The sequence below is a fragment of the Petaurus breviceps genome, unplaced genomic scaffold (assembly GCF_028583685.1).
Source record: "Petaurus breviceps papuanus isolate PSGF00001 unplaced genomic scaffold, PetGlider_PUasm1.0 108, whole genome shotgun sequence".
NCBI classification, from domain to species: domain Eukaryota; kingdom Metazoa; phylum Chordata; class Mammalia; order Diprotodontia; family Petauridae; genus Petaurus; species Petaurus breviceps.
The window spans coordinates 3,878,271-3,899,526 of NW_027185593.1; the positions used below are offsets into that span (position 1 = coordinate 3,878,271).

Below are 21,256 nucleotides of genomic sequence, written 5' to 3' on the forward strand. Positions count from 1 at the left end.
GGCTCTTTTCTCTTCTTTCTTCCCTCTCTCATTTACCTTATCAGCTCCCATGGGTGTAACTGGCATCCCTATGCATCCCTGTGACTCCCAAATCTCTACATATATATACCCTCAGTCTCTCCTCTGAGATTAGGACCACATGACCAATTATTTATTGGATATTTCAAACTGAATGTCCCACAGGCACCTCAAACTCTACATGGCCAAAACATAATTCATTATTTGATTATAATTATTAACTCTTCCCACTCCCTAAACCCTCCTCTTTTAAGAAGTTTCTATTTCTGTTAAAAGGCAGCAAGACAGTACAGTGACTAGAGCTCTGGGCGTGGAGTCAGGAAGACTCATCTTCCAGAGTTCAAATTTGGCCTCAGACACTTACTAGCTGTGTGATGCTGGCCAAGTAACCTTGTTTGCCTTAGTTTCCTCACATGTAAAATGAGCTGGATAAGGAAATGGCAAACCATTCCAGCATCTTTGCCAAGAAAACCCCAAATGGGGTCATGGAGAGTCGGACAAGACTGATTGAAATTTTTGTCCAAGGCACCACCAACCTCCCAGTTGCCCAGGTCCATAACCTCAGCACTGGCCCTGTCTTCTCACTCTCCCCCATGTACCCGGCCAGTTGTAACTTAATCTTGCCATTTCTACCTAGACAACACCTCACTATCCCCCCTCAGGCATCAAGTGAGTCCAGACCTGATTACTTCTCACCTGGATTCTTACAGTAGCTTCCTACCTGTCTCCCTGCTTCAAGTTTCTGCTCCCTCTAGTCCCCCCTCTACACTGCTGCCCAAATGACCTTCCTTAAATACAGATCTGACCATGTCACCCCTCTCTTCTGTCAACTACACTGGCTTCCTATTGCTTCTAGGATAACACAGAAATTCCTGTTTAGATTTTAAACCCTTCACAATCTGGTACCAATATCCTCATTATACATGAATCCTCCTCCTCCATTCCTAATTCAGCCAAAGTGGCCCTTCGTGGTCCTCACATGATCTCCTGTCATCTCCCATCTCCATGCCTTTGCCTGTCCACTGCACCTGCAGCACCCTCTGCCACCATCTTCCAGAATCCCTTTCTTCTTCAAGAGGCAGCCCAAGAATCACAAAGCTTTTCTTCATCCTGGCAGACAGCACATTCCCTCCCAAGGTGTAATGATAATAGCTAGCATTTATAGAGCACGTCAAGGCTTTACAACGTGCTTTCCAGATTTTATTTCATTTGATCCTCACAACAACCCTGGGAGGTGAGGATTATGATGATCTTCCTTTTTCAATTGAAGAAACTGAGGAAGACATAGGGTAAGTGACTTGCCCAGAGTCGCATAGCTAAGGCAGAATTTGAATTCGGGTTGTCCACCCTAGTCTCTGGGCCATCTTGTTGCATTAACACAACTGGCTTGTGTTTAATTACTCTGAATTTATTCTCTTTATTTGTTTTGTATATACTTATATATGTCTTTGCTGTCTCCCCAGTAGTGTGTAAGTACCTTATGAGTAAGGAATATTTCATTCTTTTTATTTGTATCCCTAGTGCCTAGTACTGGCCTGGTACACAGTAGGTGCTTAATAAATGCTTATTCACTGATCGACTAATCTCCCAAATCCTCATCTATTGTGTTTTCTATCACAGTACAAGTCCCTGAATATCAAAAATTCAACAAAAACACACTGAATGAATAAGTAAGGCATTAAGTGTTAATTAGGTTCAACATTTTAGGGATATAGATGGGAAAGTCAGACAACCCTGACCTCCAGGAGCTCACATTGTAATAGGGGAGATAACACCTAGGGAAGATTTCCCCTGCAAACCAGATGGAGAAGTCTTCTGGTCCTTGGGGTACCCTCACAAAGCAGATGGTGACACTTGATCTCTAATGCCATTTCCACTGACAATACCATGTTAATTTCTGATGTTAAGCCACCTGACAGGGCCAAGGCCTTTGGTGACAAGAACCTTCTTTTCTGGGTCCCTGCAGAAGCAGCTCCCAGGCTGCATCTCCCACAGGGGTTATATTGAACTATTGAAAGCCTGTTGTGTACAGAGCCCTGGGGGGGCTACACTAGGGGAGATACAAAGTTTAGGTAGACACGGCCCACCTAACACCAACTGGTTAGGTGAAAACACGACACTAAGTGCAGGGTGCACAAGGTAAGCAATATCGTAACTCTAAGAAGGAACCAATGGGGAAGGAAAGCCGTAAGCTCCAGTCCTAGCCCTCGATGGCTGGCACTCTCATCTACATCTCAGTAAGAGCACAAAAGCTGACAGTGAGAAGTTTCCTACCACAAAGCGGAGTCCGGTTATGGTTATAATCTAGTCCTCGTGGTTTTAGCAAATGGGGTAATATCCCTAACGTGCCTCGTGACCTTAAAGCATTATATAAATGGCAATTATTATAAAATAACATTGGTTGGAGCAGTATTATTCTAGTGATGGTCGTCCTGACGCACATTCCAACAAATAGCTGTTTGTTAAATCATAGCACGAAAGCCTGTTTTAAGCAATCAGGTGCTTCCCTAGCTAGTGCTCAAAACACATGTAATTATATCATTAAAAAATAGGGACCTAGAAAATCTAAAGGAAACTCCCCATTAGGAAGAGTTCAAATTGCACAACACAAAAATGCTAAGGATCCTCTTCCTCTAATGCTATTCTTGTCCTTTCTTTAAGCCAAGAAATGGAGAAACAGTGAATTTTCTGCTATCCTTGTCACCTCTTTAAATGGAGACAGAGTTATGTAGTCACAAACACTTAGGGCTAGAAACCTTAGAACACAATTCAAAGAATGTCAGTGTTAGAAGGGACCTTAGAAAAAAGAACATGCCAAGTGAGGCCTGGAAGTTATCCTGCATATGCCAAAGAGGATGTTCAGGCTGAACAGAACTTTCGATCACCCCTTGACTTGAAATGCTCAGTATAATGGCTTGAAAGCAGAGGATGTTACTCAAGGCAATACTGGATGACAACAAGGCAGTTAAGAGATCACTGGTAATTTTGGAGAGAACAGTTTCAACTGAACGGTGAGGTTGGAAGCTGTAGCAGCAAGCACCCCAAGCATCCTCAGGGTGGCTGCCCATACAGGTTCTTGGATCTGCTTTGTTAAAGGAAAGCAACTCAAAATGGGTTAACAAGCTTACTTTAATCAGTCAAACATATATCATTTACCTCGTTCAGGGTAAAAAGGTCAGCACCCCGAACTTCAAAGTATACAGGCAGAAGTATCAAGACAGAAATAGATCAAGTAGACAGCTTTCCAAACTGTCCAACCATTACATCCATACCAAATCAACATCTGGGTTTTTCAAAGCCGGGAAGGGGGGGGGGGTCTGGACAACGGCTTCCCAGAATCCATATCAAATCACAGAACACTTCTCAAAGTGAGCCCCAAAACAAAGCTACACATCAGGGCTTATATAGCCTTCTCCTGGCTCAGCGAATGTAACCTTATTGACCCACTGGCCAATCAAAAAGTATCTACTGAAAAACAAGCTTCCCTCCCCAGGCTCCAGGTGCACTTTAGCCTAGGGGCAGGGAAGATCTTCCAAATTTACATTCCCATTACAGAAGCCAGACTGAAAACAATGAGGAAGAGCTTGAGAGGAAAGATGTCCCTTCAAGTTTAGCTAGGAAAGGGAAGATACAGGGCCACAGTGAACAGGGATGGGAAGACCAAGGGACAGGCTTTTAAAAGGTGGCAGAAAATGGAGGTGTGTTTGCAGGCAGCAGGAAAGCAGCCAGGAGAAGGGAGAGAGTGAAGACTAGTGAGTGTAGTGAACAAGAGGGGGAATCTACCAGAGAAGATGGGATGGAGAGGGATCATATGTGTACACTGAAGGGTTTGCCTTGGCAGGAATTTGATCCATGGCTTATGTGAGACAGGGGTAAAGGCAGAGATAGTGGGGAAAGACATCCGAGGTGAGATAAGGAAGAAAGAAGAGGGCACTTTTGGCAAATGGCTGCAAATTTTTTTTTTTTTTTGCTTTTTTGGAGTGGGGAAGGCAGGGCAATTGGGGTTAAGTGACTTGCCCAAGGTCACATGGCTAATAAGTGTTAAGTGTCTGAGGCCGGATTTGAACTCAGGTTCTCCTGATTCCAGGGCCGGTGCTCTATTCAAGGCACCACCTAGCCGCCTGTGGTCTCATTTTTTTTCAGTGAAATATGAGGCAAGTTTCTCAGCTGAGAGGGTGGTGGGAAGGGGAGCCCTGGGAGGTTTGAGGAGGGATGAAAAAGTTTGGAAAAGGTGTTATGAAGTGACTCAATTAAGGAGGTATAAAAGGATTGCCTTGTCTCGAGGACAGTCCAGTTAGATAATGTAACAGAAATCTGTGGTGGACACAGTCAGCAGTGCTTTATGATTTTCTCCAGCTTCATTCAGCAGCATGGGAATAGGAAGGAAGGCAGTAAATAGCAGGCATAAGCCAAGGCAGGGACTGAAGAGGCAGGGAACAAGACAGTAGAAGAGAGTTCATTCACCAAAGGTCCAAGGCAAGGAAGTGAAGAGAGTCTAGCCAGTGTAGGAAAAAAGAAAAAACTAGGAAAAGAGAGAGTAGAGGTCACAATGAGGAGAAAGAGCAGGGTTAGGGATTGTAAAGGAGAGGGAAAACGGAACAATAGACTATTATGCTCAGATAAAGGAAGGCCAGAGTTCATGGATGTGGAAGAGGTAACACTTGTGGGTAAGGAAGGGCACAATCAAGGGGGTAGCATCTGTGTGTTAGCTGAGCTGGGGTGGAGGGCGAGGTCAGGGGAAATAAGTAAACTTATTTTTTAACTGGGAAGTGTAGATATTTGAGTATATATCGGGATTCAGGTGCAGGATAGACTGGAAGGCCTCTGAGATTTCCTCCAAGTCTGAAAGCCATTGATGTCTCATCTAACATTCACCATATAACCAAACAGGAGTAGACACAGCCACCCGAAGGGTGGACACATCTTTGACTCTTTATCCTTAGATACCTCAACAATGCTCCAGAGTCTTGGGCTTACTCAGGGCAATCCTTTATGAGGTGGCAAAGAGCCCAGAGAGGTGGACACCACCATTTAGGGGGTGGTCCTGCTAGATGCCTACTTTCTGAAGCCTGTCTCTTGGTTCTGCTATGATGGATTCCGTATGTTAATAATATAAGGATCTGGGATTCCACCAAGGGTAAATCTGCACCAACTGTGCAGATCACAATGACCACATGCCCAGCTAATGATGTGCCTTTCCCAACCTGGTTAGGCTATATGGCAGACATACAGAAAGCCATGGGATCCACTCTCAGCTGGACAGGACTTGTCAGGGCTTGTGCTCTGCTGGAAGAGTCAGTTTTCAAGAAGCAGGGTCATCTCTACACCACAAAAAGGAGTTAGGTAAAGGGATTAACTCCCTATTTCCTGGTATTTGATTCTGACCTCATGTAATAATTGCTATTGTAACTCACCTTTATGTAGCACTGTAAGCCTTGCCAAATGCTTTCCTCAGCAATCTGATGAAGTAGGTATTGTCATGTGTATTTTACAGTTTTAGTTAGAGAATTATAAATAACAATAGTAATGGCTACATGTTGATAGTACTTTCAGATTTGCAAAGCATTTTACATATACTATCTCACTTGAATTCTAAAGCAAACATGTAAGGTAAGTTCTCCAAGTGGCACTATCCCCATTTCGCAGATGAGGAAACTGAGGCTCAAGAGCTTAAGTGACTTAATAATAATAGCTAGCATTTATGTATCACTTAGTATGTGTCAGATACTTTACAAATGTTATCCTGTTTGCCCTGGAGGTAGGTGCTATAATTATCCTCATTTTATACTTGAGGAAACTGAGGCAGAGATTAAATCACTTGCCCAAGGTGACACTGCTAGTATCTGAGGCTGAATTTGAACTCAGGCCTTCCTGACTCCAGGTGCTGCTCTCTATCCATTGTAGCACCTTAAGTATCATAGGTGGGATTTGAGCCCAAGTTTCTTCTGACTAGGATCTTAGCATGATTAACACTATGTACACCATGTTGCTTCTCTTGTGTTATTATCCCCATTTTACAGATGAAAAATCTGAAGGTCAGAAAGCTTAAGTGAAAGCACTACATAAAAGCAGAATTCGGAAGACCCCAAACTAGGCTCTGCTTCTCCTTCCTTTCTGGAGGGAAAGGAAGGAACCTCAGTAAAACACAAGAATAGCCCATACATGTGATGATCCTGGACTGAGAAATGGTTCCCAAACATGAAGACCTGCCTGACTCCTCTCACTGGCTTCTATAAAGGATGGTCTATGGTTCCACAGCAGCAATGGTTATACAAAGCCTCTCTCATTTAAAAACACTAGCTGCCACACTCCAAGAGATAAATGGTCAAAGGATATAAACAGTTTTCAAGGGAAGAATTACAAACCATGAACAATCACAGGAAAGATGGTTCCAAATCACCAAGAAATGTAAATGTAAATGAAAACAACTCTAAGGTTTCACTGTATGCACAGCAAATAAACAAAGATGACAGATGCTGGAAAGAGTCAATGCTTACAGAGTTCAAGCAACACTAAATATACTTCATGCAGAACCTGAATTTGTCCAACTATTCTGGAAAGCAATTTAGAATTTTTGGGAAAAAAGTGACTCAACTTTTCATGCCCTTTAACCCAGAAATACAACGAGGGAGCACAATATACCTCAGGGAGTTTAAAGCAAAAAAGAAAAGTCCTACAATATTTGGAGTAGCATTTTTTTTCCTATTTGACAATATCTATATTAATATCTTTTGTTCTTTTTTTTTTTAATACATGCTCCTTCTCCACCCAATTAGGTAACCCTTATAACAAAGGAAAAAGAAAGAACCAGAATGCAGCTGTCTCTGATGGCAGATGCAGTATTTCCTCTCCAGATGTCTCCCACTTCTGGAATAGAAGGAAGTGCTGTTGTTTATTGTTTTCTTGGTTCTGCAGACTTTGCTCCATATCAGGTTACATGTCTTCTCATGCTTCTTTCTCTATGTTCCCATTTGTTGCTTCTCGTGACACAGTAAGATTCCATTACAGTCATGCCACAATTTGCTCAGCCAATCCCCAATCAATGGGCATGTGGTCTGTTTCCATGTCTGCTGTTACAAAAAGTGCTGCACAGTGCAGCACAAAGAGCTGGAAACAAAGTTAGGAAAGGTTCATAAACTGGGGCATATGAATTTAACAGAATAGATGAATACAGAGAAACATAGGATTGAGTGGGATACATCCTCTGTGAAGACTCCTGAGGAGAGATAGAGACTCTTTTGGAGTTAAGACAGACTTTCTGTAAGACCAGACAGGCCTAAATTCTGGTTTCCTAAGGAATTACAGAACCCAGGACCCTTGCCCCTCCCCCTTCCCTTGCTGTCAATCAACATTAAGTCCTTTAGGAATCTCTTAGGACCCTTCCCCCTCCTTCACTTTAGCAGTTGCCAAATAAGGACATGTACATTTGGATTGGCTATACCCTGTCTTCCTGCAGTCTTTTTCGTGCCTAGACTGTAAGCCCGCCTCTCAGCCAACGGGAATGAGGTGGGCTGTCTTCTTCTTCTTCTTTGTCTATTTTCACACCTAGATTGTAAGCCCAACTCCCAACCAATCAATGGAAGCAAGGGCTAGTGGTGGGAGGGGGCTTGACTGTATTAGGGTACAAAGCCTTGCTTTTTCTTCTGTAACACGCCTCATTCTACTGGTCAGTCCTGGTGGAAGGGATGCCCACTTCTCCCAAGAACTGACTAAAAACTTCCTGTTCTTATCTCGAGATACCGCTGACTTTTAATTTTGGGGGTCCCCATACCCCACACAGGATGAGCTGATATAAAGTACAGAGAACCAGGAAAGCAATGTGTACAATGATTACAACGATATAAACTGGGATGCCAAAACAAAGCATGGCATTACAAATGTGGTTGGTTTGTTTTTTTAAGTTCTGCATACCACAAAGAACCGAAAAGAAAGGAGAGAGTTAACGATCACCTGTGATAGAACTAGATAAATCGTGGTACATGAACATAACAGAATGTTATCGTGCTGTAAGAAACTGAAAATATGAGGAATTCAGAGAAGCATGGGAAGTCATATGAACTGATACAAAGGGGACAGTGCATATGATAACTATGACTGAAAAAGAAGAAAAAGAAAAAGGAAACTGAATGTCCCAGAGAAGACAGGAAGAAATGTCTTTTTCTCCTTTCACTGGGGCACTATGGATATGGAATATGTCAGGTCCGCTGGTTTTAACTTTTTTTGTTATGGTGCTTCTCTTGCTCACTGAAGGATCAGGGAGGCACTGCATGGTCTATCAGGAAATGATTGTGATGGAAAAGCAAAAGGTTTTAATACAACTTTTTAAAAAATCACCTGGAGTATCCCCAAAAGACTCCTAATTGATCTCCCTCCCTCTAGCCTCTTTCCTCTCCAATTCATCCTCCATATGGTTACCAAACTGATATTCTTTAAGGTCAGATCTGGCCTGTCATCACTGATCGTGAAGCTACAGCGGTTCCCTCTTGCTTCTAAGATAAAGTACAAACTCTCCTGTTGGGCATGTAGAAACCTCCACAATCTGGCTCCAGGATTACTTCACATTACTCCTCTTCACATAGCCCATGTTCTAGCCAAACTGGTTTACTTGCTGTTTCTTGTACATGGCACCCCATTTCTTGTTTCTATGCCTTTGTACACAGTATCTCCCATATCCTGAATGCACCTACTCCTCTGCCTTATAGAATCACTAACTTCTTTCAAGGATCAGCTCAAGTACTTCCTCCTACCAGAACCCTGTATTCCCCCAGTTTTCAGGGCTTTGCCCTCTAGAAATCACAGTATATATCCTGTGCTTACTTATCTGTGCACACATTGTTCCCTCAGCCAGAATGTAAGTTCCCTGAGAACAGGGGCTTTTGTTTTTGTCTTCATATTCCCAGTAGCTAGCACAGTGCCTGGGACACAGTAGGCCTCTTTTTCTAATAAGTCTAAGGACCTGAAACACTAAAAGGGAACTGAACCATAACTACTGATACTCTTGCTATAAATGATATCTGGGGGTAGAGAGGAAGCTCAAAATTTACACTTTTGAACACTTGAAGACATTTCTGCAGATTGGAAATATGGTTCACAGGTTCTTCTTGGAGAGATACGTAAAGGAGCTGGTGAAGTCTGTTTCATCCCAAAGATGAAACAAAGGCAAGAAATCATTTGACACAACACAAATTCTTCTCAAAGTATAGTATTCAAGATATTCTGTGTGTGTTTCTCTCTCTCTCTCTCTCTCTCACACACACACACACACACACACACTGCATAAGCAAATGGGTTACCACAATGATAACTCCAGTTTATGTATAAAAATCTGTGCTAAAGATCAAATGGAGAAATTCTGACCAGATGCTCAGTCATCCTCAGTAACCTCGCTTTTAAGGAGGGTCACAGGGCTGGAAAAACAGTCTGGGGAACTATAAATAAGAGTGTCTACAACTGAAGTCAATCCTCTCTCGTTAGTTTGCTCAATCTCTTTTCAAAGATCTTGTGTGTCAGTGTTCTTTGAACTATGTTGTGCCTGGGATTGCGCACGCTGCTTCAGACGTGGTGGAAGAAGAGCCGAGTACAGCATTATTAGCCCCTCCATTCTTCTGAGTTCTATGGCTCTCAACATAGCCCAAGATCTCATGAAATTTCTGGGTTACTGGATCACACTGTTAATTCATATTGAGTCTACAATCCTCTAAATCTTTCATATCCTTTTCATTCACACTATGATCTTCTCATCTTCTTCTTCTTCCTCCCCACCCCCCTCTTCCACTCTACTGGTAACACTGATTTTTTTTTTTTAAGATTTCCTATCAATGGTGAAGTTCTCATAGTGTTCCCATTCACAGAAGATAATGAATTAATTGTATCAAGCCCTCAATTAAATACAGGTTCATCTGAATGAGATGGACTTTGCTCGTCATACAAGAAATATGAAATTTTAAAATGTACATTGCCCAGATTATGGCCTATAACTGCACAGGCAGGCAGCCCACAGAGATAATGCTTTAGTGTACATGTATATACACACATACATGACCCTTGGAAAAATACTACAGATAGAAAATGAACTTGACCCATAATAGAACAGACAATCAGGAAGGATCATATTTGGGAAAATACTCAGTACTTCTAAGGATCCCAATGCTCACTGCTTACAAAAGCCCATCTAACACCAATAATCCTCCAGGAATGCTAAATGGCTATGGAACATGGAACCCAATAATCTAAGAAGAATCAAAGTTATCGGTGACCCAGTAATAAAGGAAAGGCATCTGGTGGGGGTAAGCAGGCTGCAACATATTGTTAATGATAACTTTCAAGCAAGAAAATATCTTCAAAGGAAGAACAGAAAAGGCGATGGGCTAGCCATGTGGTCAGAGAGATGGACAGTCGTCAGTACTAACAAGAGGAAGATCTCCCAAAAGTTGAGCATATCTTCTATGGACACTTCCAGGAAGATACGGACCTGAATCACAAAGAACGGCTGCATGGATCGCTATTCGCACTGGTGGAGGGGAAATTGCAGACTGAGGCCTAAGTAGGAAGCCAGCTGCGGGCATGCTATTTCCCCTAGTAAAAGGGAGGCTCCATTTTTGTTTTTGTCTTTGTACCCTTAGTGCCAAGTACAGCCGGTTGCTCACCCTTTGTTTTCAAAGAGGACCAATGATAGCACATGGTGATGTCTTGCCTAGTCCATGAACTAGATTTAAGTGAGGCAGAGATGCAGAGGGTTGTCAGCCTCACTCTCTCTTCCAGAGTCACTGAAGTCCAGTGGCAGGACAAAAGTCAAGACTACTGATGATGGCCCAGGATGCAATGGATGACCTTGACCTCTTAGATATCTGACCAAGCTCTAAGTGCTACCCAGTACCTGCTTTAGCCTTTTTCATGGTCTGGTGGAAACATTTTTTCTCATCTTCCTATTCCAGTGGGGGAAGTCTTCATATGCTTGGGGTAGACTTACCGCTAACTCACTGATGAGTTTGAGGCCCGTCGGTTACCCTCAACTCAGTTTAGCCTGTTTGGCAAGACAGTTTACCAAAGTGTGGCTACTGTGGTAGCTAGGTGGTACAGTGGACAGAGAGCACTGGGCCTGGAGTCAGGAAGACCCGAGTTCAAATCTGGCTTCAGTCACTTACTAGATGTGTGACCCTGTGTAGCAGCAAGCACCCCAAGCTTCCTCAGGGTCGCTGCCACCACAGATTCTTGGATCTGCTTTGATAAAGGAAAGCAACTCAAAATGGGTTAACAAGCTTACTTTAATCAGTCAAACATATATCGTTTACCTAGTTCAGGGGAAAAAGGTCAGCACCCTGAACTTCAGAATATATAGACAGAATTATCAAGACAGAAAAACAGATCAAGTAGACAGTTTTCCAAACTGTGCAACCATTGCATCCATACCAAACAACATCTGGGTTTCAAAGCCGGGGGGGGGGGGCCCTCTGGACAAAGGCTAGCCCAGAGTTTCATCAAATCACAGAATACTTCTCAAAGTGAGCCCCAAAACAAAGGTTCACATCAGGGCTTATATAGCCTTCTCCTGGCTCAGAAAATGTAACAACCTTATTGACTCACTGGCCAATCAAGAAGTATCTACTGAAAAACAAGCCTCCCACCCCAGGCTCCAGGTGCACTTTAGCCTAGGGGCAGAGAAGATCTTCAAATTTATATTCCCATTACACCCTGGGTAAGTCACTTAACCTAGTTTACCTCAGTTTCCTCATCTGTAAAACAAGCTAGAGAAGGAAATGACAAACCATTCCAGTACCTTTGCTAAGAAAACCCCAAATGGGGTCACAAAGAGCTGAACATGACTGAACAACAACAACAAGGTCACTGCACATGCTACATTTTCGTGGAGTCACAGGAACATAGTAGGCTTGTTGAAGTGAATTCAGTGTTACAGGATTTTTTTTTTCCTCAACTTTATTTTTATATTAGGCTAACTTCTTCATGTAGCATACCCTAGGCAGGTTTGTAGTCCAGCTAGACTACAGCTTCCTAGAATTAGTTCCTTTTTCTGATAGATTTCATGAAATCTTCCTGTGCTACAAAACTGTGATCAGCACAAACTACAAATGCGCCCGCTTCAGGGCAAATATTTCTCAATTTTGCTCCATCTGGGCCATCTGAAAGCTTCACAACAGCTTTATGATCTGCTTCACTGGGTTTTGTGGTAAAATCTACATGCATCTTTAGTATGTGTAATCTTGCTCATTCGTTTGGTAAGTTGACATGTATTTTTCTATTTAATTTTCTAGACCAACAAAGCAGGACCCAGTGCGTCTAGTCTGTATGTAGCCATGATAATTTTTAATCTGTGTAGAATATTAAATCCATCTATCTGATTCAGGAATTCCACTAAAGTTGTCTGAATATCTCTGACAGCTGAAGCACCCTCAGAAAAACATCAGTCGCCAAAAGCATCTATATCATTCATGAAAATGATGCACTGCTGATAATCCCTGACATAAATGGACATTATTCTGCTCAAACAAGCACTTTCACCAATGCACTTATCTATGATAGAACTAGATCCTGATAGAACAACCTTTAAAAAATTCCAATCCAGCTGGACAGCAACAGCTCTTGTTAAGACTATTTTTCATGTCCCTAGTAGTCCAAATAGAAAATATTTTGGAGATTTTATACTCTTATCAAGGGGTAATTCTATTTTCTCTCAGTTCTCTGATTTGTTCAGACAGACCTCTAGTTTCAGAGCAAGAAACATTCCCAGGGGCTTCAGGAGATGTAGATCAAGCTCTCTTGATAAATACCTCATGATAATATAGTCACAGTGAGAGCAACTCTCGTTCTGGCTTCTGATTGCTTTTGTTGAGTTGACAAGTGACAACCTACAACATAACATATTTTGTCCATTTTTTCCTTTAATAATAAATTTTCTTCCACTAACTATTTAAGCACTTTACTTGAAATCTGCCCAACACATTGTAAGGCCTTCAGACCATTTTCAGACTTTGCATATTGCTTGGCAAGCTCTTTAAATTGTTCCCTTAACTCTTTGAGGTGCTCATCCATCTCCTCCTACTGGAGCAGCTTCTTTTGGTAGTTCTGAAGAGCTTATCTTTTGGTCTGCCATGATGAGAAGATGCTGTTCATAGAGGATGCTAGAATGGCCATGCCACCAGCAGAAGGCTATGACAGGATTTCCTCGGAGTCAGAGACTGGAAATTGGAAAGCTCAGGGTGAGGTTCATGAGTTAATCACTGTAGCATGAGGTGGAAGACTCACTCCAGGGACAGGGAACAAAATAAAAGTGCAGAGGTCAAAAAGCCAGAAGGCCATTTTGGCTCAAATGACAAATGGTTGGGAACCAAGGGGCCAGATAATGAAGGACCTTGAACTCCAGACTATGGAGGCTGCATCTCTCACTCTGGCAACAGTGTCATTGAAAACTTTTGAACAGGTGAGGGATGTGAACAAAACAGTATTTTAGGAAGCTTTACCTGGGAATGTGTACATAATGGATTAAAGCAGGAGAACCTGGAGTCAGAATCCAAGTGTGGGAAGGTCAATGATGACACCAAGGTTTCAAGCCAGGGTGACTGAGGCAATAACACTATCATTATTTACATAGCAAATCATAAATCAGTTCAAAGATTTAAAAACTGTGGGAGTTTTCCATCATCATATTTTCAAAACAAACCAAAGCCAAGCTCCTGACCTGGACTATCTCATTTTAAATTATTTATTTTCAGGGTATTATGTTAGTATATTTAATGTAATTTAATATATAAAAATCTAAAATGTTCTTCCAGAATTCCACAGAAGGCCACCATAAAGGATAAAAATCAAAGTATTTAAGGTTTCTTAAACTCAAAGGGTGAAATAGGGCTAAATAGACATCAGAAGAGGTTTGTTTGCAATCCTCCTCTAACTAAAGTGGCCAAGCAATGTTGAATAAGGGATGCTTAAGAGGGGCCTTTTGTATTGGGTAATAAATTGCATTATGTAATATATATTTTTATACACACATATGTACATAAAATACAACATAAACACACACACACACACACACACACACACACACCAAGAGGATGGGATTGATCTTATCTGCAAAACAGCCTGGCAAGGGAGAGGGCCCTGGGGTAGGGCCCCACAAGAGTGAAAGGTGGGCAGTGATCCCATACCCCACCCCCACTTTAGATGCAAGAGTAGACCTGGGAAGTTGTCAGGGCCAGAAGAAAGGGCCAGGGCTGGCTTTGGCCTTCTCCACATCAAGAAAAGCACTCTGGCCTCCTGACTAGACTCCCACACATCTCTCTATTCCTTCCTTTTTTGAGGAGGGCTTATTGCATATCACAGGATACAACATCTCTATCTTCCAGGAGAGTAAACCTCAAGGGACTTCAAACTGTCTAGTCCCTCAATGGACTTTTCTCCAACCACTAATATTTTGTCTGGATTTACTGCTCAATGGCTGGCATACTTCTATCCCCTTATACGCATTCTATTCTATTGATCCTGAATCTCCAGCAGCTAATGTATAAACCTTATTTTCCATCTTCAACTCCAAACTCCCTCAGGTCTTTTGACATCAACTCTATCCATTCAATGACCCATTGCAGATCTGCCCACTCTTCTCACAGTGCCCTCTGGAATGCCTGCTCCATATTTAACAAATTTCCTTTCCTCTTAAACCTCTTCTTCACTTTCACCTTTTGGTCCTAAGTGAGACATTAGCTACCCCCCATCAACACTGCTTCCCTCTCCACCCTTTCTAGTACTGGTTACAACTTCTGTCAACATTCTTCTCCCTGCCTCCCCAGCTCAATGGTCATGGTGGGGGACCACCCACTGCCACTTTAAGACCCTCCTTTGCCAACCCTGACTAAAGAAGCTCTCCTCCTCTGAGGTTCATGCCATACAAATTTATTACCCAATCCAAATCCTGGTGGCTTTTATCTCTAGGTAACCTCTCATATGGTCATTTTCCTGCTTTCTTTAATGACTTCAGTGCTTTGTTCACAATCTTTCTCTCCTCACCTTCTGCCTTCATAATAGGGTACTTATTGATGATTCCTCAAACTATTCATTTCCCATGACCTATTTCTCCAGTTCATCTCAGCTACACTAAGATGGTCACATCCTCAATCTTGCCATTACCCACAAGTGTTCCACATCTTTTCTCATGAACTTTGAAATTCCTTTAACTCATAAAAAGCTTTTATCATCCTATCTTTCCCTATGCCTTATGACCCCTAACCTCGTTCTTCACCATTGTGATCTCCATGTCCTTCACCCTTCAGCTTTTTCCAGGCCTCTAAAACCACTGAGACCATTTGCTCAGAGCTTCTCCATCCTCCAAATCTCATCAAACATCTTTTCCCACTACATCCTCTTTCACTCCAGTTTCAGACAAAGAAGTGACCCTTCTCTTTGCCAAAGCAAACCCCTCTCTCTACTTGCACCATTAGTTCCATCCCTTGTTGGCTTTTTCAGAAAACTGCTCCCATGATCACCCTTTCACTTATATTTGCCCATTCCTTATCTCCTGGCTCCTTCCTTGGAGCCACATCCCCCCCATTCTCACTCATTCTCTCCACCCCTGCTAGCTATCACCTTTTATCTCTCCTCCACTTCCTGCCTAAACTCTTGGAGATAGACATTTACAATTCACTTCCACTTCCTCTCCTCTTACTGTCCTAAACTTTCAACTCTACAACTCAACTGAAACTCCCTCTCTGTAGCTACCAATTATCTCGTCTGACTTCCTTTCCTCAATCTTGACCTTCCTTGACCTCTCTTAAGACGGCATCCAGCAGTATCAAATCTCTTCCCCTATCCCTGATGCTTTCTCCTCTCTAGGCTTTGGGACACTGCTCTCTCCTGGTTTTTCTTCTATGTGTTCAATTGTTTCCTCTCAGTCTCCTTTGTTACTTCTTTCTCCATGTCATGCCCTCTAATCAAGGTTGTCCCCTTTTCTTTTCACTCTATGCTATTTTAATTGATCTTATTAGCTCTCCTGGGTTCAATGATCATGTCTACACAGATATATATGCATATTTACATATATATACACACCCATATTATATATATGCATATGTATAGACATATAGACATGTACAGACATATAGAGGTATACATCTATATGTGTTTATATACGAATATGTGTGTGTGGTGACATCTTGACTCATGGGTAAATTGGATTTAAGTGAGGTAGAGTTGCACAAAGTTGTGAGCCTCAGAGTCATAAAAGTCAGTGGCAAGACAAAAGTCAAGATGACTGGAGATGGCTGGGATGTAGAGAATGACAATGCTGTTTTCAATGTCTGACCAAGCTCTAAGTGCTCCACAGTGACTGCTTCAGCCACCTTCATGGCCACTGGAACAACTATCTCATCTACCCATTCTGCTGGGAGCCATCTTTACATGCTTGGGGTAGACACCCCCCCCCCAATTCGCTGGTGGATTTGGGGCCTGTTGGTTACTCTCAACCTGGTTTAGTCCACCTGCCAAAATGGTTTACCAGAGTATGGCTGCTATACATGTTGCAGTTCCTTGGAGCCACAGATGAGAATTAAGTGCTGGGTACACACCAAAGGTGAATGAGCAGCCCTCACACCAGAGGTGCTAGTCCTGAAAACCCTATATGCTATATGTGTATGTAAGTATATGTCTACAAAGACACACACAAAATCTCCAATTGCTTCTTGAACATTTCAAACTGGATGTCCCATAGGCATTTTAAATTCATCATGTCCAAAATAGAATTCATTATTTTTTCCCCAAACCTGCCTCCTTTTCAACTTCGCTTTAACTGCTAAGGACTCTGTAGTCCTCCCAGTCACCCAGGCCACAACCTTGTGTCATCAATGAATTCTCATTTTTACTCATCCCACATATTCAATCCATTGCCAAATCTTGTCATGAAGGGCTCTGAATGTCAAACAGAGGACTTTATTTCTGATTGTGGAGGGGACATGGAGTCACTGGAGTTTACTGAGTAGGATGTAGGGGGTGACATGGTTAGACCTGTTCTTTAGGAAGATCACTGTGACAGCTGAGTGGAGGGTGTTGAATAACTATATAAAAATAAAAATTAAAGAAATGACTTGCTATTTAATAAATGTACTTGGGAAGACTGGTTGGCAATTTGGTGGGAAAGGAATTTAGACCCATTTCTTACACCACATACAGGAATGAATTCTAGCTAGACAAGAGACTTAAAATATAAAAAAGGAGCCACAAAAAAGGCTGAACATATAATGAAGTATTTATCTCAGTTGTGCAGGAAGGATAAATTTTCCTTGATTTACCAAAGAGAAGCAATTATTAGTTATAAAAATAAACATATTTACATTAAAACATTTCTATATAACAAAAACTACATAATTAAAATAAAAAAACAGATTAGGAGTAAATATTTACAACAACATGACAGTTTAAAACATTAAAAAAATAAGGAAGTATTAAACTGTTAAATTAGTTAAATTAAGGAATTTTTAAACAATTAAAAGTCACAGTGGTAACTACCAAGTACTCAATGGACAAGTGGTCAAAGAATGTGAACAGAGAATTGAAACACAAATTGTACTCACTTGAAAAAATGTTCAACCTGCCAAGAGATGCAAATTAAACCAACTTTGAAGTTCTACCTCACAATATGAAACTACTTTTGAGGTACTACCTCACAATATGAAACCAATTGTGAGGTATTACCTCACAAGTAAAAATAATTAAAAGCAACAAAATACAATGCTAATAAGTTATAGAGAAGCAGCTAAATGAGAGTAAAAAACCAAAGAATCTTAATAGGGGTGTAGGAAGTGAAAGAAAAATGATTATATAGGGTTATTCCACATGTGTGTATATGTATATGATGTCTACACACATACACATACACCCCCTCCCTAGTTTCTCTGCTGAGCTTTAGTCATACATCTCCAATTGCTTCCTGAACATTTCAAACTGGACGTCCCATATTCAAAGTGTAGTTTTAAGTGTTAACAACCTACACTGAGACTTTTGGGATGCCCCATATTCTATGCATTTAAATGAACTAATTATATGTAAACTGTTACTAAGCAAGTTTAGCTGGATATATTAAATTTTCAATAAAACATTTAAGAAAAATTCCTTGTCCATCAGAGAGGTCATACTCACTGCTGGCAAAACTCCAGAGTACAGCAAAATGAGATTAAAATGTAATTGAGAAATGTTTAACAAAATAAATACAAATGTAATCTAACATAGGTAATGTTAACTTGTGGCTTTCCAGATCAACATGCAGCTTACAGGGATGTTTCCATTTGAGTTTAACTCCACTGCGCTACATCACGACTGCCAGATGGCCATTCAGCCTCCAGTGAGAGAGAACCCACTCTCTCCCAAAGCAGTTCATTTCATTTTGGACAATTCTAACCGCTAATCTTTTCATTACCTCTTAAATCTGCAACTTCCACCCCCTGCCTGCCCTCTACAGCTATACAGATCAAGTCTCTCTTCTGCCCCCTTATTTGACACTTGAGAAAACTAAGGCATAAAGAAAGTAAGGGGCTTGCCTAGGATCACATAGTTAATAAGTATTTAAAGTTGCATTTGAACTCAGGTCTCTCCTGACTACAACCTATGTACTCTATATATTATGTCCCCTACCTGCCTCACCTCCTGCCTTTAACAAAGTAGGATGGGAATGGCAAGTAGAGTTGCAATTTCACTGGTACATAGAGGGAACTCCCAGGTGCAGAAACTCCTACTGCCAACATAGGTCTAACCCTTGTCTGAGGTTTTATAAATGTTTGCTGAATTGTATGCTTGTTAAAGACATAGCACCTCACTGTTGATAAAGTACTTTCCTCACACACAAAAAAAATCTTTGGAAATGGGCAAAATGTTATATTTTTATTTTTGACAAATGGGGAAACTGAGATTCAAAGAGCTGAGATGATGCCCTCCACAGAGTGAGCCTTTTAAGTTTTTTTCTGGCAGAAGAAAGGATGGGTAAATATTCTGTATCAGCCTCATTTTAAAATTCAAACTCAGACAAGGTGAAAGCTAGTCAGATCTTTATTTTGCTGGAGCATTCCCTCATCCCAGAATTTCTACTAACAAGGTTTTGCAGAGGTTCTGTATGACAAATGTCTCACGGCTCTCGTTCTTGACAAACAAGTAAATGTCTCCATCCTTGTTCCACAGGTAGAGGAACAGAGAACAAAGGCACCTTTCTTGCACACATGACCAGCAGAGCTGGCAAAGAGTTATTTCTCATCTTTCGTTATAGGTCCTAGAGCATGCCTCCTGGTCATCAACAGTTCTGTTGCAATCTTTCCAGACTGTTTTTCTTTTTGCATATATTATAAAACCTCTGCAGCATGCCTGACCATATCATAGCCCTGCTTACACCCACCAAAATCAATTCATGCTCCCCATACACAAACGAAGGACTGCACAAAGATTCCTCTTCCTCATTGTAACATACAAGGCCCATAAATCAGGTGTCCCCCTAGTCCCTTGATTCCACTGTTATCTCTGTGCAATTCTATTGTATTTGTACAGTAACATTCAGCAGCCAGAGAACTGGTTATGTTGTGGATTAAACGCAAACAAAAATACCAGAAAACAAGTAGTTGAAATCACTGATATATGTTCAACTGATTAAATTTGAAAAAAGAGTATATCCTTGGGTTTTGGTGAAACTTATGTTAGCCAGGTGATTAGGTTAAGCTGGAAGGAGCTAGAGCCTATTCATTTAAAAAAAAAAGAGAGAGATTTGTCACAGTCCAAAAAGCACAACTGGTAATTTATGGAGGCTGAATTACAATGATGAATTTCTGTACCCCTTAAGCTTTGGTAAGTTCAGATGATGATTCTTGTACTTGAAAATCTTCATTGTCTATAAAATTTAACATAAAAATTTTATATACATTGCATGCGCGCGCGCGTGTGTGTGTGTGTGTGTGTGTGTGTACAGCTGTATCTCCTAATTGAAAGAAAATTAATTTGGCTTTTCTGTGGCTGTCTTAAAGCTCTTCAGTAAGATAAAACAGTACATCTGTGTTTAAACAAAGATTTCTCCACCTTCCCTTCCCCCAGGACTTCCTCGAAATCTTTCCTTTCTGACTGATCCTATAGTGAAACCATAATGCTGAACCTGTAACATCACAACCATTTCCATGGTAGCAGACTCTGTTAGAAACACTGCATTACTGTGATTTTTCTGTATGAGAAAGCCAGAGAAAGTGGGTTGCTGAGGCGAGAAAGTTTAACTTAAATTAATTTCAGCACAGGACAGGAAATCCTGTTAGTCTATTCTGTGACAACTCTATCTATGGTCTTGAGTAAGTCACTTAACCTTGGTGGCTCTGTTTTCCCATCTCTTCTGCAACAATACTTCTCAAGAGCTAGAATGATTTGTGTTTTGTAAATAAAAATCTATATCACTCAGTGTAGAAATAGCTTGAAAAAAACCTTCCACAAAAATTCTTAAGACAAGAGACTAGTGCTGTTATTTCTTGTTTGTTTCTTCTGTTGGGGCGCCCTCCCCTTTCTGTTTAATGAAAATGAAATCAGAAGTCTAACTCTTTCAGCTTTTTTCCCATCTTTTAATTAATGCCCATTCATCTAAACTGGACTGACATTTAAAAGATGCTTCAAATGCAAAGCATACCAATTTACTTCTAATAGAAACTAAACCTATAGAGCACAAATAACTAGGAATTTGGCAATTCTCTGGTTAATTTGATGTATCTGTGTGGGTATGTAGTTTTTTGTATGTATATATACACATATATAAATATATAAATAAATATAAATATATATATATGAGAGAGAAACGGATAGATGAAGGCAGAGAATCAGAGAGAGAGAAATCACATTTCTAGATCCAGGAGATTAAGTTTCGGTATTTTTTTTTTTTGCCCTAAATTTTATTCTCTAAAACACATGATGGCATCCTCAAAAGCTAGATCCCACATTAAAAAAGATATTTCAAGGTTGCACTCCTAAGACTCTAGACTGGAAATCAGGTTGCAAGCTAAGTTTTCCTTGTCCTGGGGGCTTGGAGGATCAAACGTGAACAGAGATGACAGCATGGGCCGTGCTTTGAGGAGAAAAGGAGAGAGGAAAAGCAAAATTCTCAAGGGACCTTTTATCTAATGATCTCAAAGGGCAAGCCTAGCAAACAAGTATTTCTATCTTTGTTTTTTGTTGTTGTTTTTTCCGCTTGCCCTTTGAGATCATTAGATAAAAGGTCCCTTGAGAATTTTGC

The 21,256-nt window shown here is 41.1% G+C and overlaps 1 protein-coding gene, 1 long non-coding RNA gene and 1 pseudogene across 13 annotated transcripts in view; 1 reads left to right on the forward strand and 2 right to left on the reverse strand.

Annotated features, from left to right (window-relative positions):
* LOC138151926 (uncharacterized) overlaps positions 1 to 20,178 on the forward strand; it is a 56,889-nt gene extending 36,711 nt beyond the window's left edge. For 4 of the 5 annotated variants that reach the window (XR_011165981.1, XR_011165973.1, XR_011166009.1 and 1 more), the window contains one exon: positions 6,039 to 7,122. This is a non-coding gene — a long non-coding RNA (uncharacterized lncRNA). Of the gene's footprint in view, positions 1 to 6,038; positions 7,123 to 18,268 lie in introns of those variants that run through there. The other variant, XR_011165993.1, reaches the window with a different exon arrangement.
* Positions 1 to 21,256, reverse strand: part of JSRP1 (junctional sarcoplasmic reticulum protein 1) — a 90,684-nt gene that overhangs the window by 65,514 nt on the left and 3,914 nt on the right. The gene's annotated exons all lie outside the window — the stretch shown is intronic.
* On the reverse strand, positions 12,034 to 13,204 carry LOC138153159 (26S proteasome regulatory subunit 10B pseudogene; annotated as a pseudogene).